Source organism: Mastomys coucha, unplaced genomic scaffold (assembly GCF_008632895.1).
Source record: "Mastomys coucha isolate ucsf_1 unplaced genomic scaffold, UCSF_Mcou_1 pScaffold22, whole genome shotgun sequence".
In the NCBI taxonomy this organism is placed as follows: Eukaryota; Metazoa; Chordata; class Mammalia; order Rodentia; family Muridae; genus Mastomys; species Mastomys coucha.
Window position 1 is genome coordinate 125,989,498 of NW_022196905.1, and position 20,733 is coordinate 126,010,230.

Sequence of the window (20,733 nt, forward strand, 5' to 3'; positions counted from 1 at the left end):
AAAAAAAAAAAAAAAAAAAAGTGACTTATTTTGAACATACATGTATTATGATCGGGCTAAACAAGCACATCTGTAATGGGCTGTTTTAAAAATCACTTTTGTAGGGCTGGTACAGTGCTTGCCTTGTAAGCATGAGAACCCGAGTTCAATCTCTAGAACCCACAGGAAGTTAAGCATGTTGTTGAATGCTCGCCATCTAACAGAGAGGAAAAGATACAAGATAATCCCTTGGGCTTCCTGACCAGCCTGCCTTGGCTAATTAGGACGACACTATTCCCAGTCATACCTTACTCCAAAAAGTAAAGTGAGTAGCATGGAAGGAATAACTCCTAATGATGCCTAATCTTGGTTGTCAAATAAAATCCAAGAAGCTGAGCACTATTGTCAGGGACTTTCTTTATTGAATCATTTGAGGTGAGAAGACTCACCCTAAATCTAGGCCACACCTTCTACTGGTAGCCCACATCAATATAATTGACACAGAAGAAGAAACCTTAAGCTCTTTGATTGCTTGCCCTCACTTGCTAGCAAGTTCATCTACACTGTTGTTGAGCCATTCCTTTGCTGGTATTACAACTCATTTCTTTGGGATTCATTTAGAATTGGGAGCTCCTTAAAAGAAGAGATGAGGGATGCTTCTCTGTGTCTGACAGGAATGGATTCGGTATTTGGCAAGCACTGGATAAAGAGTAAATAAATTATCACACTGAATTAGGGGAAATCAATACTTTAAACAATCAGTTCTCCCTTGTATTACACTCACATGAAACACATAATAAATTGACTTGAAGATTTTAAACTGTAGGATACATAGAGTGAAACTTCTCTAACCTAGTATTTACAAAAAAAAAAAAAAAAAAAAAAAAAAAAAAAAAAAAAAAAAATCAGCCAAGGCTGGGAAAACAGCTTAGTGAGTAAGAGACCTATCTATATACAAGAAAACAAGACTTTAGCTATTGATAACAGGCATAAAAAAAAAAAGTTGGATGGGCATGGAGGACCATGAAAGAGGTAGAGATGAGACTCCTGGAGCAAGATGGCTAGCCAAGTTATATAACTACTGAGGTCTGGCTTCAGTGAATGAACTTACTTTGGAAATAAACTTGGAGAATGGCCAAGGAAGATACTGAACTTCAACTCTGGGTCTAGTCACCCATCTTTATACATGTCTGCACACATATAACACTACATACAAGTACACATACACAACCTACATATTGAAAAGAGAAGAGAAAGAGGAGGAGGAGGGAGAAGGAGGAAGAAAAGGAGGAGGAGGAGAAAAGCAAAGACTGGGTGAGGTATTCAGTTGTTAAGACTGCTTTCTTGGTATGCATGAATCTGGCATAGTGGCACAAGTCAGGAAGATGAAGAGTTCAGGGTCATGCTCACCTATTCCAGAAGGAAATACATAAGTCCCTTATCAAAAATAATTAAAAGAAAATTAAATCAATTATTAAAATTGGTGATCAGAATCTAGAAAAAGTCTGAATTTTAAAAACCCGAATCTGTATTGACTGCTAGAATATTCAGGTCCCACTTGTACAGAAATGTCATTACAGAAAAGTTAAATGACAATGACATAAACAACATCAACAAAGGCAAAAGCTGAGAGATCACACACCAGGCAGCAGCTTCTCCATATGTACACCAGCTTTTATACAAATCCAGAGGTTTATGGGAAGTTCAAGTGAATTTTACAAATCATGGCAGAGACTAAGGCAATGGCTCAGCAGAGCGTTTGCTGCTCTTTCAGAGGGCCAAACTTTGGTACCTACCACACATGTCAGGCAGCTCAAAACCAGTTATAACTATGTCTCCAGGGGAGCTGACACCCTCTACTACCTTCCATGAGGACTGTACTTACATACACATACTCTTCCACATAAATATACATAATTTAAAATAAAAATAAAGTAAGACAAAGACAGAAACTGAGTCAGAAAAGATAGGTCACCTTACAAAAGTAACACAACTGCTTAGAAATGGACCCGCCATTGGAACAATATGACAGCTATCTCTAAGGCTTTATATCACATACACACACACACACACACACCGCTTAATCAAAACCATTTATAAACAGTTACAGGTAGGAATCAATTCATTTGATGTATGTATGTGTGCATCTTCTCCACAAACTGAGATGGTATATTCTTAAATATATCTCAATACAATAAAAAGCAGTAGCCTTCAAAGTGGTGGCGGCACACTTAATCCCAGCACTTGAGAGGTTGAGGCTGGTGGGTCTCTATGAATTTTAAGCCAGCCTGGTCTACATAGTATGTTCCAAGACAACCACAGCTACATAGAGAAACCCTGTCTAAGAAACAAATAAAATCAACAACAAAAGACAATTAAAAGAAGCCTGATATGAAGGACTGGAAAGATGGCTCAGTGGTTATGAGGACTTTCAGAGAACAAGAATTCAGTCCCTTGCAGTCATACTGGGAAGTTCACTAAGGACTGAAACTCTAGTTATAGGAAGATCTGACACTCTCTTCTGGCCTCCAACAGCACAGTGATCTCTCTCTCTCTCTCTCTCTCTCTCTCTCTCTCTCTCTCTCTCTCTCTCTCTCACACACACACACACACACACACACACACACACTTTAATGCTTGGATTCCAGGTTTAAAGGAAGCTGTACCACAGATAATTCTGGATCACTGCCAGTGGCCCCTTTATTTTCAATAGTGTCTCTAATCTCTATTATACACTGCTACATACTCACCTGCCAGCCACTGCTGTCAAAAACCACTGGCTTTCAAAAACCAGTCCCTGTCTTCTGTTATGTTCCTACCCCCCCTTGGCTCCATGACTTCACTTTTTAACTTGATTCTACTTGTAACTACAATCAGGTAGAACGGGGGTATTAAAGATGTTTCTAAAAATTTTAAGTCTTTCTCTCTATGGCCCAACAAACACTACTTTAAAAGGTTTTATATTGTTTATAATGATTTTAATGGTGTGTGTGTGTGTGTGTGTGTGTGTGTGTGTGTTTGTGTGTGTGTGTGTGTGTGTGTGTGTGTGTGTGTGTGTGTGTGAACATGAGTTCAGCACCCATGGAGGCCAGAAAGGGCATCAGATTCCCCTGGAGCTAGAGTTACACAGGCAGTGATGAAACATGCAATGAGAATGCTAGGAACTGACCTCCAGTTCTCTTGAAAAGAGCAAGTGTTCTTAACCACTAACCCATCTCTCCAGCCACCTTACAAAAGGTATCTTTTCTTTAGGTACTAATATCCATCAGAATTTGTACTCAGTGTCTCATATGCAATGTGCTATTTAACGCACCTCAAAGTAGATCCTATTACTTCCACTCCAGAGATGAAGAAACAGGCACAGCCAGGGCATGGCAGAGTGGAGTCAGACTCGCACTGCAAACACATTTTATAATTTCATCAAAAAGATTTTCTCCAGATAGACATGACAAGCCAGTGAGTTCTGGGCTGAGGAGATAGATGGCCCATGTGAATGCCAACCAGGCACAGCACCTTACTATGGCCCCAGAACACATGAAGTAGAGGCAGTGGATCCTGGAACAAGTTGTTTAGGCGATGTAGCCAGAACAGTAAGCTCTGGGTTCAGTAAGAGATGCTGACTCAATATATATGGTCAAGAATGATCTACAAAAACATGCATGACCTTTTTCTGAACACATAAGAATACAAATATAAATACAACTATACCCATATGTTCAAAGACATTCAACACACACACACACACACACACACACACACACGAGACAAGAAACAAAATAAAATATAAAACAGTAAAAGTAGCCGGGCGGTGGTGGCGCACACCTTTAATCCCAGCACTTGGGAGGCAGAGGCAGGCGGATTTCTGAGTTCGAGGCCAGCCTGGTCTACAGAGCGAGTTCCAGGACAGCCAAGGCTACACAGAGAAACCCTGTCTCGAAAAACCAAAAAAAAAAAAAAAAAACCAAAAAAAAAACAGTAAAAGTAACTTTTCCAGTTCACAATTTATAAAGGAACACACCACTCTATTTTTAAACTCTGTTTTTACACACACTACATATTTTAAAACATCCAAACAAAACCATCCATACACATAATTACTTTTTAATAATTTTCTGTTAGATATATTAAGTTATGCATGGTGATGTTATGAGGTTCATATGTATACACAGTTAAACAGTTACAGATTGGAAACAAATTATCTCTTACTTTGCAACCCTTTTCCTAATTGTTGGCAAGAGCAGTGATACATATTCATTTAACAAAAAGCCTAAGCATGATGTATTCTTAACTGTAGAACCTCAGTCTTCACATGAAATCTTTAGCCAGGTTCATTTTGACATATTAGCTACTTGCTTTCTTTTATTCATCTTTAAGATTCAATTTATTTTAAAATTACGCATGTGTGCACACAGGTGCATACACACCCACAAAGCCATCCTCAGAAACTAGAAGGGAGTGTGGATTCCCTGGGCCTGGAGTTCTAGCAGGCTGTGAGTCACCTGACACAGTGGATGTGAACTGAGCTGAGGTACCTACTCTTAGCCCCCTGAGGCATCTTACTAGCCTCTACTTTCTATCTTTTAACTAAATGATCTTTTGACCAGCAGTTTATTTCTTACCTCAGAGCTTTTGGCTTTTTGTTTTATTTTATTTTATTTTATTAGACTCCGCATGTAAGTGAGATCACGTAATAATTTTCTTTCTGTGAGGAGCTTAGGTAGCACAGTATCTTTCAAGTCTACCCACAAGGATACAAGTGCAGTGAGAATCTTCTTTCCAAAGGGGTATAGTATATACTTACTAGAAAATTTAAATAAATAACCCTCTGGTCATATATTCTGCCCCCCCAAAAAATCCCAAAGAACATTCCAAAGGTGCACACTTACTTATTGAAGTAGATGTCAGTTTCTCAAGAAAAGAATCAGTCTGTACTGGACACTGCCCAAACTGTACCCAACTAATATAAACAAAGTGTCACCCGCCTGAAGGCACTCAATGAGTGCATCTGAATGATCTACAAAGTGAGGGTGAGTGTTCCCATTCTGTCAGCTCGGGGAAGGTCCCAGGACAAGCACCACCGTGCCAGGAGAGTTAGCTTTGATGACTGAAGCTGTACTTTCTGCTGGAAGCAGCATTGTTCTGAGATCTTTCTGGCAGACCCATCTGCAGTCTCCAACTCTCTGGAGTCAGACTGCAGAACGTGTGTCCTGTCTGGAGGTCTACGGGCAATTGCTCTGCTGCTCACTTAGCATTTCAATGAGTAAGGGATGACTGGAGGTAAAAGAGTGAGCAGCACTGAAGAAATAGTAAGAGCTGGGCAGAAAAGAAATCTATGGAAGCAAGACTTCCTTCTTTTGAAATATAAGATTAACACTGGCCACAAAATAGCTCCTATACAGCCTAAATTGTCATTTTAAGTGGGGTATGCCATCCTTGTGGAGATGACAGAAAAATTTGGATTAGCGAAATGACTGAGTGGGTAATGATGCTTGCTGCCCTGAGTTTGATCCCTGGAACCCAGACAGTGGAAGAAGAGAACTGACTCCAATTGGTTGTTCTCTGACCTTTACATGCACACTGTTACAGCTGGGCAATGCATCTACAAACACACACACACAAATTAAAATGTATTGATCATGGTCAGGATACATATGTATTGTTTACATATATGAAATTGTCAAAGCACAGATAAAAGACATTCTATTTATAAAATCAAAGAAAGCAATTCAATGGTCAGTTGGGCAGTACAAGATCAGGATGGGATCACAGGGTCACAAGGCGGTTAAAGGTATTTTTAAGAAATGGTCAGAAGTATGAGTGGGTTGTGGGACTTGATTGTTTCTGAGGAAGCCTAGGTTGCCTTGACTTTATACTTTAGGCAAGATTGGCTTTGAACTCTTGGTCACTTTGTCTCTACTTCAAAAGTGCTAGGATTATAGACCTGTACCAGCATGCCCTGTATGATCAGCTTTTAATGGCTCCAACAAAGTAAAACTAAGGTCACCACCCTCTGATTCTTCTGCCATTCAATTTATTTAATGCACAGACATTTCTGGTCTCTCTCGCTTTGACTCTATACTTGGAGACATTTTGCCCTGTGTGTGCTTGAAAGCTGTGTAGACCTCTCTGGTCAAGGTTTCTATGTGTTGTAAACTTCTACCTCTCAGCCTTGTCGTGGCCAGCACCTCCACTGTATACAGTTTTGCTTTGAGAAGAATCATTTAGACTGTTCCAGATACCTCCACTGCCCCATGTACAGTCTTCAGTTGTATACTTCATCACATATGACCATTACAACTGCGAGGCTCATACTGTAGTCAAACACTCCATGCTAAAGCATAGAGTTGTGCATGCACTATATATGTATGTTTCTGTGTACACACACACACACACACACACACACACACACACACAGTATTATGAAGATGTGCACTGCTCAGAATCTTTTCCCTGCTGCTCACTGAAACATCACACCTATATTTTTAATAAGAGTTTTGATATAAAACTTGCATAGAATACAATTCACTATTTAAAGCTCACAGCACACTGGTTCTGTGGACATTTTGAGCCACATGGAATAAAAGAAGTCACCCACTCATACCCTTGTAAAACAAATATGAAAGAATCATGCATCACTGGGCCAGAAAAGGGCTCCGTGGGTAAAGGTACCTACCATCAAGCTTGATGACCCTAGTTTCAACACCAGGGCCTACATGGTGGAAGTAAAAAACAGACCTGCAGAAGGTATTCTCTGACTTCCAATGTGCCCGAGACCATGTCCCCTACCACACACAAAATAAATTAATAGTGTATTAAAACATTCAGCACCCAGCCTCAGTTAAGTGTCTAAGTGGGAGCCTTGAGAATGAGATAAGAGACTGTGACCTTGAGAAATGCCTAAGATGCCTCAACCTGTGACCTGGGAGAATCCCTTTGTGAATGCAGATCCATCCCTGTGCCTCCTGGTACAAGCCCACAAATGGTCTCATTTCCTACAACACCCAGTCTCGCCCCATTTGGCCTGAAGCATGGTCTCTGCTGGGAGTATAAATGAATTAAAAACACTAAAGCATTGGCAAACAGGTTCTATTGATTGCTGACAATGGCAGAGATCTCAAAATACCTTCTCTGTACTGGAATGCAGTCTAGACCTTGGCTGTATTCCCAAACAAAGCAGCTCACAATGCCACAGAGCCCTTCTTAAACACAGACAGACCTTATGTTAGCATCAGCACCCTGACCCAGCTGCGGTACTTTAAGAGTAATCTGTCCATGCAGAGAAACACTGTAAGATATGTGTATCCAAGCACTGGGAAGAGTGTGGGGCCTGTCCTTTCTCAGTGAAAGCCCTTCTTCATTCTAGCCAGATATCTATCTGTTCCACTTCTGCAGGCAACGGTGGTGGGACACACTTAACTGGGACACCAGGCTTGCTGTCTTTTACCTTCCAGTAAAGTAAGGGGCCCTGCTGTGGTTCCAGCCCCTCATTGCCACAGGTTGTCATTCCGACTACTCAGAGGGACTTCTAGGAGGCAGGCTTTAAGGCCTCTATCCCATAGCAGTTCTGGAAAAGACCTGAATGTCTACTCCAGACTCTTACTGGAAGTATGTGTATTTGTGTTTTTATTGCTAATTATGTCTATGCACGTACCCCTGTGCATGTGTGTCTGCAGAAGCCAGAAGAGACTATCACATGCCCTGGAGCTGGAATTAGAGGCGGCTGTGAGCCACCCGACATGGTTGCTAAACACTGAACTCAGACACTCTGCAAGAATAATATGCTCTCTTAATCACTCAGTCATCTTTCTGACCCCTTATTGTTTAAAAACAATCAAAGGCTTGTATAAAACATTCAGACTTGGGTGCATCAGCATAACTGAACTAAATGTCTTCACTGAAACATAGTAAGGGAAAGAAATAGCAGCTCTTAATGGTGTAGGTAATGTTTGCCACGCAGAAGACTACTCATTTCACCAAGGTCAAATTTATAACTAAGGACAGTTAGATTTTTATGCGCTCTATGTATATACTTCATAGGACTTTGGTGCACCTAATAAAATACACTAATACAAGCACAGTTATGCCTCTTTAAAGTATCTAAATCATAATTTAAGTTTATAAATGACCGGAAAGGTTTATGGTTCTTATTTCTATTATAACCAACTGTGAGAAGAACTGAGTTGGTACCAGTACCTTGGTTAGGAAAATGACCCCTCAAGACTGCAATGGTGTGTGGGAAAATGTGCTTCAGTTCTAGAAGATGAGTTCTAGAATGTATATACAAAAACATGACATGTGGTTTCATGCAGTTTTCAGTTACTCCCTTGATCGTGATAATCTTACTGGATTTCTTATCTTCTATCAGATCATAATCTCTATTTCCTAGATTTCCACGGTGCCATACTAGGTACTAATAAAACAGATTTCCAGTTCTGCTGAAGAAATCCACAGAAGCAGGAGCAGATGTGGAGTTCTTATTAGAAGCCAAAAATTAGGGCATCGCTCAATTGTGCAGGGAACCCAGAGCCCCTGATCAATCTTGTGGGAAAATCTGTTCAATTACTCCATATCCTCAAAGCACCTTCCTCAAATGAGCACGTTCAAGGGCTCAATCCATCTTCTCTGTGAGATGCCAGATGAACTGTTCTAACATCTAATTCTTTTTATAAAGCAGAAAATGTTTCTCAAGCTCTTTATGTCTGATTGAACTAATTTACTGTGGGACAGGCAGCAGCCTATCTTTAGATAAATGCTAATCAGCATGTTAGTGCCCTGCTCTGTCTAGCTGCCACTGCTATGCTGGAAGGGAAGGTCAACAGCTAATAAAACCAGTTAACAAGCCATTCTGCACTTCACTCTGGCTTACTGCTCTTGAAAGTTCTAGCCATGACATCCATAGACTGGAGACTACCTTCCTGTTTTCACCGAACATCAAACTTTGGGTGTAGTCATTAATTGAATTAACAGTCAGATTTTATTTGATACAGTGTAAACTGAACCATGATAAAGTGGAAGGTCGACTGAAATGCACCAAAAACCATGGAGAACAGTCTGCACAGGAAGCAGGCGATCCCATGTTGAAGGTTTCTTGTTGCACCCAAGCCCACCTAACCCCATCTACTTCCTTACTGTCTTTTATTCTTTATTGCCTTTATCTATTCCTTCCTTTCTGCCTTTCTTTTTTTCTCTTTTTCTATTTTTCAGTAAGTGAAAGAAATACATTTTGTACCTTTTACACTGTAGTGTTTTACAGTGTAGTGTAGAAACAGTTTTATACTGTAGGAAAAGATCTGAGCACAAGAACAGTAAGGCTATTTCTACCATAGCCTTGGGCTGTAGAGGGCAGGAACGCTGTCTCAGAAAGGCCCACGTGTGTGATCTCTCTCTGCCAGTTATGAGGACAATAAAAAAGTCCACAACTCCTCGGAGTGTACGAGCTGCTGAGACAACGAAGGGCTGTCAGATCTTTCTAAACGGAGACTAGAGGGCTCTATGTCACAATGCTGGGCTAACGGTATTTCCTAGGGTCAGAAGATGGTTCAGTCTGTGCAAGATTGAAGACTTCAGTTTCATCCTCAGTACATAATTTGAAAAATAAAAAATGGAGACCAGTCAGTGTGTTCTTATAACCTCAGAAATGGGAGGCAGGAAGAGAAGGATCCCTGGTGGTGGTGGTTGGCCAACTAGCCTAGCTAAATTAGCCAATGCCAAAGTGCAGAGAAGCCTGGTCTCAAAAAGCAAGGAAGAAGAAAGTCAGCTAAGGTTGCCCTCTGGTCTCTCCAAAACATACACGTGTACCTGCAACTACTTACACATAGGTAAGCATACATACATACATACAAAAAAGAAAAAGTAGTCAGGCAGTGGTGGTGCATGCCTTTAATCCCAGCACTTGGGAGGCAGAGGCAGGTGGATTTCTGAGTTCGAGGCCAGCCTGGGCTACAGAGTGAGTTCCAGGACAGCCAGGGCTATACAGAGAAACCCTGTCTCGCAAAACCCGGAAGAAAAAAAAGAAAAGAAAAAGGAAATTAACTAATACAATGAATTAATTAATTAGCTAATATAAATATGAATTAGAGGTAAGCAAAGATTTCCTGCAAAGGGCAGGATCTTGCTAGTCATGTTATCACTGTGGAAACTTCATCAGTAGTAGTACCCACAGACTATATGTCAATGAATAGGATCAGGCCATGATCAACTGATAGTTTATTCGCAAGGACGAGAGAGCAATGATGGACCTACCTCCGACCTTCCTCATTATTACATAGGTCACATGTTACAATGCTTTAGGTTGCAGGTACTTTATCCCTTCCAGAGAAAGAATCATCTGATCTAAGAAAACCCATATAAGGACACATTTTCTCACTGGCCTCAAAGTGTGTCACATTCTTCTACTCACACAGTGCAGTGACCTCACAAAGAAACAGCCAGGGTTTGAAAGGATGTGACCAGCCAGTCTACTTATGTAGCCAGTCTACTTACATAGACAGTCTACTTATGGCCATGTAGACAAGGGCACTTCCCCTGTGAATGAGAACCCTCAAACTAAGTCAATTACAGAGGGAGTATGACAGTGTGTGGGCCGCCGAGCCCTGGAATAATCTATTTTTAAGCTCTTATCTTTTATATGTCTTACTTGTAGGTGTAGGATTTCTGAGTACTGTTCACACTTGTCTAAAATTAGTATTCTTATAACATAAATACCATACAAGAACACAGTGGGAAGGGGTGATCATCTCAGGGTTCTGGTATAAAACAAGGCTTTTGAATGACTCTTGAGGCTGCTCAGTTGAGCATAAGAAAGCTTCTCACCTGAAGAAAACAACTCATCTCATGCCCTTGTCTTCATGAGAAGGGTGGAGTTGATACTGAGAAACAAACAATGACTAGCCTGGCCTCTCACAAAAGGGTGAGTGTTGAGTTTAGTTTAGTCCTACAGCATTCATATTGAACTATGGATTAAAGAAATTGGATGCCTATCTTGCACTCCTGAGCACTGTATAGTGACAAAAGTGTGTGTCTTCATGTGCATGTATGTATTCATGTATATATGTGTACATGTGTGTTTGTGTGTTGTGCATGCATGTATGCCTTGTGTATGTGTTGTGTGTATGTGCATGTGTGTGAGCTCACCCGGGCATGCATGTGTGTGTGTGTGTGCACTTACCTATTAAAATATGTGTATGTTTGAGAAAGTACACATGTGTATGTACTTGTCCATTCACATACTCTCACGCAAATGTGCAGGGTGGCCAGAGGTTGGTGTTCTTGTACATCTTCTATGAATCTCATTATTCTTTTGAAACAGAGTCTCTCAATAAACCTGGAGCTAGCTGATTTTACCTAGATTAGCAAGCCAACAAGACCCCTGTCTCTGATTCCCCATCACTGGTGTCACAGGCACACAGCCATGAATAGCTTTTATGTGGTTGCTAGGTAGAGAACTCAGGTCCTCTTTTTTTCAAAGAAAGCATTTTATCCACTGAATAAGCTACTCAGCTCCTTATGTGTATTTTGTTTTCTTTTCTGTCACCATCACCAATATAGTATGCTTGAACCCAAGTATTCACAATTAACATCCAAAAAATAGTCTCAATTTTTCATCTTTAAGGCACAAAGCTGTATTTTAAGAATTAGACTACACTTTTAATATGCACACTCACAGAGCATATGGAGGTTCCTATGGTATTTCAGCTGAGACATCTTTAGGATATGACCTAACCCAACAAGTGTTTACTGAGCTCCTACAATTCCTAAATCTAAATAAAAACCAACCTCTTTATTCATAGAAAAAAAAGAGAGAGAGAATGAGTCAGATTCATAAGAACATCTGTAAAGCAAACAGCAGGTTAAGGCAGGTGACCCTAAAATAAGAACGATTTTTTACAGTGTACACGCTCAAGACAAAACAAATCAGCATCATACTGCAAACATGTTCCAAGTACTCACAAACATAAGGGACAACATTTCCTTGAGTATAATATGGTGGTACAGACTTGTCATGTCAGCATCAGGACAGCTGAAGCAGAGGAGAGAAGAGAGAGAGTAAAGCTAGCCAGGGCTATATAGGGAGTCAGTCCCCCTTTTTTGGAAACTCACAAAGATGAAAGATAAGGAAATAAAACATGGGAGGACCTTCTTTTTAAATGTCTAAAATTACACGGATGAAACAAGGCTGCAGATTCAGCACAATCTCCATCCCTCCCCTCGACTGTACCTCTACCTCTATGTCTGACCATACAGCTATATATTATTATGCACATACACACAGAGGGAGCTTTACACAGAAGATAGATATGAATTTATTCTATTTAGCCAAAGGACAAGGCTCGGATCAGCAAAACTGCGGGAGGGAGTAGGTGACATAATACTGAAGATCTCAAGACAAAACAGATCAGCATGTACATCCACAGCAATGACAGCTATGCAGAATTTCCTGAAGAATGTACAAGAATTTCAAGTAAACTGAGAACTAGACTCTTCCACAATGAAGTGACAGATTGAAATTATAAGAGTATGAACATGTATTAAAAGAGCAGTTTAGGAACTGGGAATATGGCTCAGTGGTTACGGGCTTGCACTACTCTTGAAGAGGATCTGAGATCGATTCCCAGACCACAAGGGATATGACATCCTCTTCTGGTCTCCTTGAGTACCTACATACATGTGGTATGTAAGTGTACACATACAAACACATACATGTGCGCGTACACACAAATAAAAACATAAATTATGATACCATTAGGGTAATCTGGTGATCAATAAGGATACAGAAGAAGAAGTTTAAGAGGCTCACATAATGAATATGCAAACACTGAAGCAGAGAGTGAACTTAAAAAAACTAGGATGGAGAGCAATGAAGCTAGAAGAGAAAGAAAATGAAGTTGTATTGATGACCAGGATAGCCGGGAAGGAGGAAAGGAATCATGGAGAAGGAGAGAATGCTCAAGCCCTATGGGAGGATGGGCTCTGGAGAGAGAGGAGAAGAACAGACTTAGCAACAGATCTAGGGCAAGCCCAAAGGGACTGATAACACGACAGCCTTGCTTCCACACTGCAAGAGGCCTCGATGACCTCTAAATAGCTATTTTATTATTAAAAGCAAACATCTGTGAAAGCAATTAGAGTGTGTCTTACATCCTCAAATTTAAAACAGCAAACATGAGAAAGAACTTCATTTCCCATATACCTTTGAGGTTTACAGTGCTTGGATTATGTAAAAAAAAAAAAAAAAAGGTTAGAGTGTCTTGGTTATTTGGCTAATGACTATCTTGTTTCAAACAATAGGGCAATATACTCTCTATACACTCTACATTATTTCTTAGTCTCACAATTAGCAGTAACAGATTCATTAAAAAACACATCCTCTTTCCACACTGGATATCCAAATCTAACGTCTACCTTCTGTTTTTACCCAGCATCTTAGATTGTTAAAGAAATCGATTATCACGGTCTTAGGTGACTACAAGCTGACTGCGCACAGAGTACAATGGAGTCTAGCATCCACACTTGAGAACCAGTAACACAGGACCTGATTGAGGACTAGGAGGTAGTAAGACTTGAGAAACATGGAAAGTGAGACAGGAAGAGTGCTAAGAAAGGTGTTAAAAATTATGACCAGTAAGAGATACTAACACTGGTTAAACCACAAGGATAATCTGGCCAAAATAAAACAACAAAAGACAATAGAAGATAATTTTGGAAAAACAAAACAAAACAAAACAACATATAAGAATCTTGTTTCAAAGAAGACATACCCACGAACATGAGTTGTTCTTACTGGTCCTGTCAAAATAATAAAGCTGCTGTCCTATGAAAGAAAGCCTCCTTGAAGAGCCTACTGATCAGACCTGTGGCTGCAGGGGATCTCCTGGGTTACTAACTGATTCAGGGGGCTCGCTGTATGTGATATCTTCCTAGGCAGGTGGTCCTAGTCTATGTAAGAAAGCTAAGTAAACACCAACCCAGGAGAGAGCCAGGAAGCAACATCCCTCTGGAGTCTCTAACTCCAGGTTCCTGCCTTGAGTTCTTGTCCTGACCTACCTTGCTGATGCAACTGTGACCTGGAAGTGTAAACCAAATAAGCTTCCCTCCCAAGCTGCTGTTGGTCAGTGAGTGTTTTATCACAGCACCATAATGAAACTACCATAGAAACTAGGAGGACGATGGCAGAAGTTTAAACAAGCCAACTTCTTGGCATCTAAGAGAGCTTCAGCTATCCAACTCCCTCCCTGTCTCCTGTGGTTTCTTTCCTCCCTTAACCCCAAAATAAAGTAGAACAAATCTGAATGTCTATTAACATATATTAAAAGAGGACCTCGTGTTAATGTCTACTTCCTTAATAATGCCATCTATCACCTCCTAGCTATAAAAGCTCCTCAAAGTGCCACACACTCATGAAGCTAGGATGTGTTTCCAACTCTAGAATAAACCCACTAAAGAGGACCTGCCAAAAACCAAGTTGGCATGGTATAAATCAAGCACCATCTACAAACAGCCAGAATGTTCCATGCCAAGCTGAAGAAAATTGCCTAGCTAGATCTCCAATTAGGCATTGGAAGCACTGACAAGCCCTTCCTCTGAGTATACTGTTTAACATCCTTCTGCAAGGCCAGACTGCATCCCATACTGTTAGGAGCCAAGGCCACAGAGGCTCACAAGCAGCCCCAGAGCCTCTCTGCCCAGTTCTATTTCACAGTGCCAATGGCCAAGCACTGGTTACTGGCTGTGACTAAGACCGGGCAAAGGATGTGGAAGGCAACTCATGGAAGCTCCAAAGAAAGGAAAGCGTCAGAATCCGTGTCTGCCTCTGAGGCTATACTCACCACTTTGTAAGGAGGGTGTTCCCCTGCAGAGGCAACTGGCTGCAGATAAAAGATGTCCTAGGCACAACCCAGAGCCTTGTGTACCACACCTGCAGCTGTAGGGCCTGTCCGCTGTGACTGATCCTCTGCAAGCCGAGCCAGCACGTTAAGGGTTTGGCAGCTGACAGGGAAGCAATCCATCAGTGAGGGAGAGAGGACAGAGAGCATTGGGGGGAGGCACTCCACACCCTCTACCCTGCACACTGTTTTCTTGGCCTGGCAGAGACTGCTACATCCTATATTTCCCTTATCTAATACTAAACTCAGATTGCTGGATCAGCTTCCTGGGAGAAGGAAGGGGTGAGTAGTTGAGGGGAGAGGAGGGATGAGGAAAAGAGAGAGGGGAGGGGGTGAGGAAAAGTGAACAAGAAGAGGGGGAAGGAGAAAGGAAAGGGAGGGGAGACGAGAAGAGGAAGAAAATAAAAGGGGAAGGAGAGCAGGGAAAGGGGGCAAGACTGACTATTCTTTTGATCCAAGTGAACCCCAGCAGTACACCCAATTATGAAATGACCAGTGATACACTGGAGCAACAGGTGGAGACAGAGAAAGAGGAAACACAAGACAAGAGATCAGGGCTTCAATCTTTCTTTCCCCAGTTTCTTGTGACAGGGGTTTATATAGCTCAGGCTGGCCTTGAACTCACTATGCAGACAAGGATGATCCTCAACTTCATTCTCAGAAATAAGACACAGATCTCTAAGCCTAAGAGCCGCTACTACCATCATCAGAGCAGATGTGACTAACTGCCAGAAAACTTCAAAAGAGGCCTGTTGGGGCTAGAGGGATGGCTGTGCTCTTAACCACAAAGCACTTATTACTCTTGAAGAGGACTCAGGTTTGAATCCCAGTAGGGGAGCTCACAGTCCCACCTGCAATTCCAACTCAAGGGAGTCTCTGCTACCTCCACAGGTTATCTGTAACACTCTCTTGTGTGCACACACTCTCTCTCTCTCTCTCTCTCTCTCTCTCTCTAAAAAAAAAAAAATTAAAAAGGATCAGACATGCCATTGTTCCTTCATAGAAATCAGGAGAGAGGATCACTACAATCTTACCTTAGATGCTAGCCACTCCTTTTGGTCTGTTTCAGTTTGTTTTTTATTGTTATGATAAAACACTGAACAAAAGCAACTCGGGGAGGGAGGTTTTTTTTATCTCATTTCATCAAGTTCCAGGGGAAAGACTGTTTACTCGCTTGGTCAACTTCTTCTTATTCTTACTATTATTAGTAGTAGTAGCAGTCTCGTTTATTTTATGTGTATGGATGTTTTGTCTGCATGTATGTCTGTGTACCACCTGCAAGCTTGATGCTCTTAGACACCTGAAGAGGGCAGGGGAACCCCTTGGACATAAGTCACAGTCAGTTAGTTGTGAGCCACCACACGGATGGTGATAGAAAGATCAGCAAGAGCTCTTAAGCACTGAATCACTGGTACAGTTACTTTGCTTGCTTTATTATATAACATTGGACTGAACACCTGCTCAGGGGATTATGCTATCCACCCACATTATACATCAATCAAGGAACCATCCCATAGACAAACCCACATGCCCATCTGATAAAGAAAATTCTTGTTCCCAGGAAACTCTACTTTGTGTCAAACCCCAGCTAATGTTGCCTCAACATTGGGAGTTACTAGAATATACAGAGAATGGAAGGTTGATTGGAAAGGGAAGTGCATCTCTGGAAGAGACATCATCCACATAGAAGTGAGGCATTTTGGTGATAGGCTGATTTGAGATTACCCAGGCTCTGTAAGCCCAATAAACATACTGATTAATCAAGTTAGACTGTGCTCTATCATTAGTGCCCCATCTAGGAATGGAAGGACATATGCTGGTTTGCCCCCTGAAAAGTTCATGAAACACCCACCCCACCGCTTCACTGCCACTGTATACCACCATGACCAGCTGGGGATGGATCTGAACTAAACAGCCAGCACCTCTTTGAGACTCAGTTTTCTCATTCATGAAATTAAACATAATTCTGTCTGATCCTCAAAGCTGTTGATAGGATTTAATATTTAATACCCACAACACAGTGTATCCTATTATAACAGACTATTGTCCTAGTACCTGAAGTTCATTAACAGTAATGATGTCTCATAAACTTATTTGTGTGAGAGACACAGACACAGTGAGGAAGAGATATATACTATGCAGGTTAACTTTGTGTGTTAAGTGGGCAAGGCTATAGTCAATATTAATTTAATCAAACATGAAAATCTCTGCCTATGAAGATATTCACAAGCAGGGGTAATGTGGGCAGGGGATGTTGGCACAGTTGGTAGAGCACTTGACTAGCATGCAAGAAGCTACCGATTCAAGATTCAGCCCTGCACCAACTAGATATGGAATTCTCTCCTCCCACCAGTAACCTCAGCACTAGAAGAGAAGCTATAAAGTATGCTTGTGGCCAGCCTGGGCAACATGTGACCATGTCTCAAAAACAGACACATGGTATGTGCAGCTAGTAAACTTGACTTTACTGAAAGATTTCATCCATGTCATGTAGGTGGTTAGTTCAAAGACTTAAGAAACTTCAGGTTTCTATTTGTTTGCCTGTCCTAAAGATCCTGCACTCTCTAGCTCCACAGAATCATGTACCATCTACAGGTGAGAGTGAAGGCAGGAGGATCACTGTACCTCAGCAACCTGGTCCCAGGCGGGGAAGCAGAGAAAATATGCATGCAGCTTCAGCACCATAATGGAGTGTTATCCACATGTCATCAGTCAAAACACCCTATTCCCTTGAGTTATTTCTCAGGTACTCAGCTGCAGTGACTTGCAAAGTAATGAATGTAAAACCCATTCTGTTTTACCTACTAGAAAGTTTCCCTTCGGCCGATGTTTTTGCCAATTATATTAGACATGGAAATATATCATCTACTCTCCTCTTCTTACATCAATATTTGATTGCTTTCCATGTAAAACATGCTATTAAGTTAATCAAAAATTGACTCTCGTGGCAAACACCTTTTAAATAGGTCAAATTAAGATAAAAGTCCATGCTACTTGCTCTATGGAACTGGAACGCTAAACTAGACATTAATGTCAGGGGATGCATTAAATGTTATTAAAGGCAATTTGTCACCTACACACACATTTATCTCAATCTAATAATTAGCTAAAGGTCAGAGAGATAAACCTATGTATTTGAATCTACATTGTTCCCTCTCCTAAAGGAGATTTAAAGTAGGCAGAACATCAAGTGCAAATTTGTGTCATCTTTGTAAATCAACAAGCAGATTTGGAAAAATGCTAAGAATTAAATACCATTAGAAGGCAGTGATCTAAAAATACAAGTACCAGGGACACAGCAAGGAGTTGCTAGATAGCCCTCATACGCAGGCAACATGGCTCTGTGGATTTCTGATCTCCCCCTTCATGTACCTTTGCCCTTTCCATACGTAGTGTATCCAGCTTGCTATCTTGATGCTTCAGCCTAAGAAACTCCCAGAGAAGAGTTTCTGAGGTTGTGGATTCAGGGTGGTCCATGGTGAATTAGCAAAGGCTCTTCAAGTGACCCAGAAATGGGATCTTCTCCTGTGATGATCTCTAGTCTGGCATCACACTTCTTAAATCCTAAATCCTGGTTAAGATCAGGTGTAATGGGCAGACTTATCCTGATAAGGACAACATCTTGGTAATAAAAAGAGGTTTAGAGGCTGAGAGGTGAAGAGAGCATACTACTCTTGCAGAGAAGCTCAAGTTTTGCCTCAGCACCCATACTGGGTGTCTCAGCACCCATACTGGGTGACTCAGAACTGCCCGGAACTCAGGCACCAAGGCATCCCCATGAACATGGCAAACACTCACAAACACACACCCGCATATGTATTAAAATACAAATAAACCTTTCATAAAGAGAGGTTTATTTAGGAAAACATAGGAGTCAGGGAAATTCCTTGGCACACTGTATTACCACAATGATGATAGTCTGGATGGCAGCAATGGCTACAAGGAGAAGGGGCAATAAAGCTACTTGTATATAAAAGATAAGGATGCCTTTAGATTCTTTAACTAGAGCCTTGTTCAACCAACAAACCTACCTCCTTATGCAACAAACTAGGAACATTGACTATTGAACAGAGACAGGTATGAGGAGGCAGCAGGAAGCTGTCAGAGGTCTCTGTGGCATCACAGAATACTAAGAACTTTGTGTGTTTTTATATGTTTGTGTTTGTGACACCTTACTGGCCTGGAGTTCACTGAGTAAGTGAGGAGAGCTGGCCAGGAAGCCCCTTTTCTAGAGGCATACCATCATGCCTGGCTTTTCCTATGGGTGCTAAGGAAATGATTCATAAGGCAAGCAATTTTACCAACTGTGCCATCTCCCCAGACCCAGCTATTCAGTAAATACTTGTGGCAAGGGCTGCTTTGTAGTCAGGGTTCATTCATACTTTCCTTTCCATTCCCTTCAAACTGTCTTGGATATTCCCAGACTGATGCGCTTCTAGTCCAATTTTTAACCAAACGGTGGGAGAAGAGAGACGAATATTGGAGGCAAGATGATACTCTGCTGACAGGTAATGTCTTTGGGGAAGAAGTGTGGGGTTTGAAAACATGTACAGACTTTAATACACATTATAAAGTATTAAGAAGATAAAGGTAGATCTAATAAGGAAGTTCAGAGACTAGCTCTTGGAGGTGACCAGGATTAGCTAAGGTGAAAAGAATAATCAGGAGAAAGACCAAAGGCCACAATGCCTCTTTTAGCATACAATGCCCTAGACATGTTATGTCCTTTCTGGGGCTCCTGGTGACTCTGCCAATAAAAAAAAAAAAAAAAGCTGTCACCTTGTCAGGAGGTGGTTGCCACACACGTTTAATCCCAGCACTTGGGAGGCAGAGGCAGGTGGATTTCTGAGTTTGAGGCTAGCGTGGTCTACAGAGTGAGTTTCAGGACAGCCAGGGATCCACAGAGAAACCCTGTCTCGAAAATCCAAAAACAAAAACAAACAAACAAACAAAAACAGAAAAAAAAAGCTCTCACCATATGAAAACATTCATTCAACCTTGTATCATGAAAATAAATATTTTCTTTAAAATTAATTGAGCCGATGGCATTGTTTTACTAGCCACAATATATTCACAAATGATCAAGAGAAACTAAGGAGAGTTAGCATCCTCTACAAGCTATATGAAACAAGGCACATTTTTTTTCTTCCTGTGTTAAGAGTGATATTATCTAACATCCAAGAAACACAAATAAACAACCCCTCAAGATTCCAATATCTTGATTTTTATCAACCCAGTCCACCTGCTTAACAACCTTATGAGCTTGCTAGTATAGAGCGTGTGGCCTATAATCCAACTAGTGGAACAGAGCTGGAGACAAAGCAGGAACTGAGCTCTAAACTCAAGCCAGAGCTTTGAGTCAGTTCAGTTACGACGACAACTGTGGTTCTATGAATGGACTTGGACCAACCAATATAAAATAAGGGTAGGAGGATACAATCACAAACTTCTAATATATATTGCAAGGTATTTTCTCTTACCACAAATGACTTACCAGAACAGATGAACTTTGAATGTGATACATACTGAATCGCGTTTTTTGAGAACCAATTTGTATTTGTAAGAAATCTAATAGTGAAATGAGAATCTGAGGTCTTTTTTCTTTTCAAGACAGGGTGCCACGTACCCCAGGCTAAATTTAAATTCTGTATGTCCTCAAGGATGACTTTGAACTGCTGACATTTCTATTTCTATCTCCTAAATGATAGGATTAGAGATGTGAATAACCAGACATATGAGACATAAGATAGAATCGTACATATTCATATATATGTATAGACACGCTATGTATATTCTATTATACATCTTTGATGATGACTGAATTTCTTTTCTTTTTTTTCTTTTTTCTTTCTTTCTTTCTTTTTTTTTTTTT

The 20,733-nt window shown here is 41.0% G+C and overlaps 1 protein-coding gene and 1 long non-coding RNA gene across 8 annotated transcripts in view; one reads left to right on the top strand and one right to left on the bottom strand.

Annotated features, from left to right (window-relative positions):
* Auts2 (activator of transcription and developmental regulator AUTS2) overlaps window positions 1–20,733 on the bottom strand; it is a 1,106,086-nt gene that overhangs the window by 683,580 nt on the left and 401,773 nt on the right. The window lies entirely within an intron of this gene.
* The window catches only part of LOC116070614, a 57,325-nt gene continuing 55,630 nt past the window's right edge, over window positions 19,039–20,733 (top strand). For both annotated transcript variants that reach the window (XR_004110475.1, XR_004110476.1), the window contains exon 1: window positions 19,039–19,369. This is a non-coding gene — a long non-coding RNA (uncharacterized LOC116070614). The remainder of the gene's footprint in view (window positions 19,370–20,733) is intronic.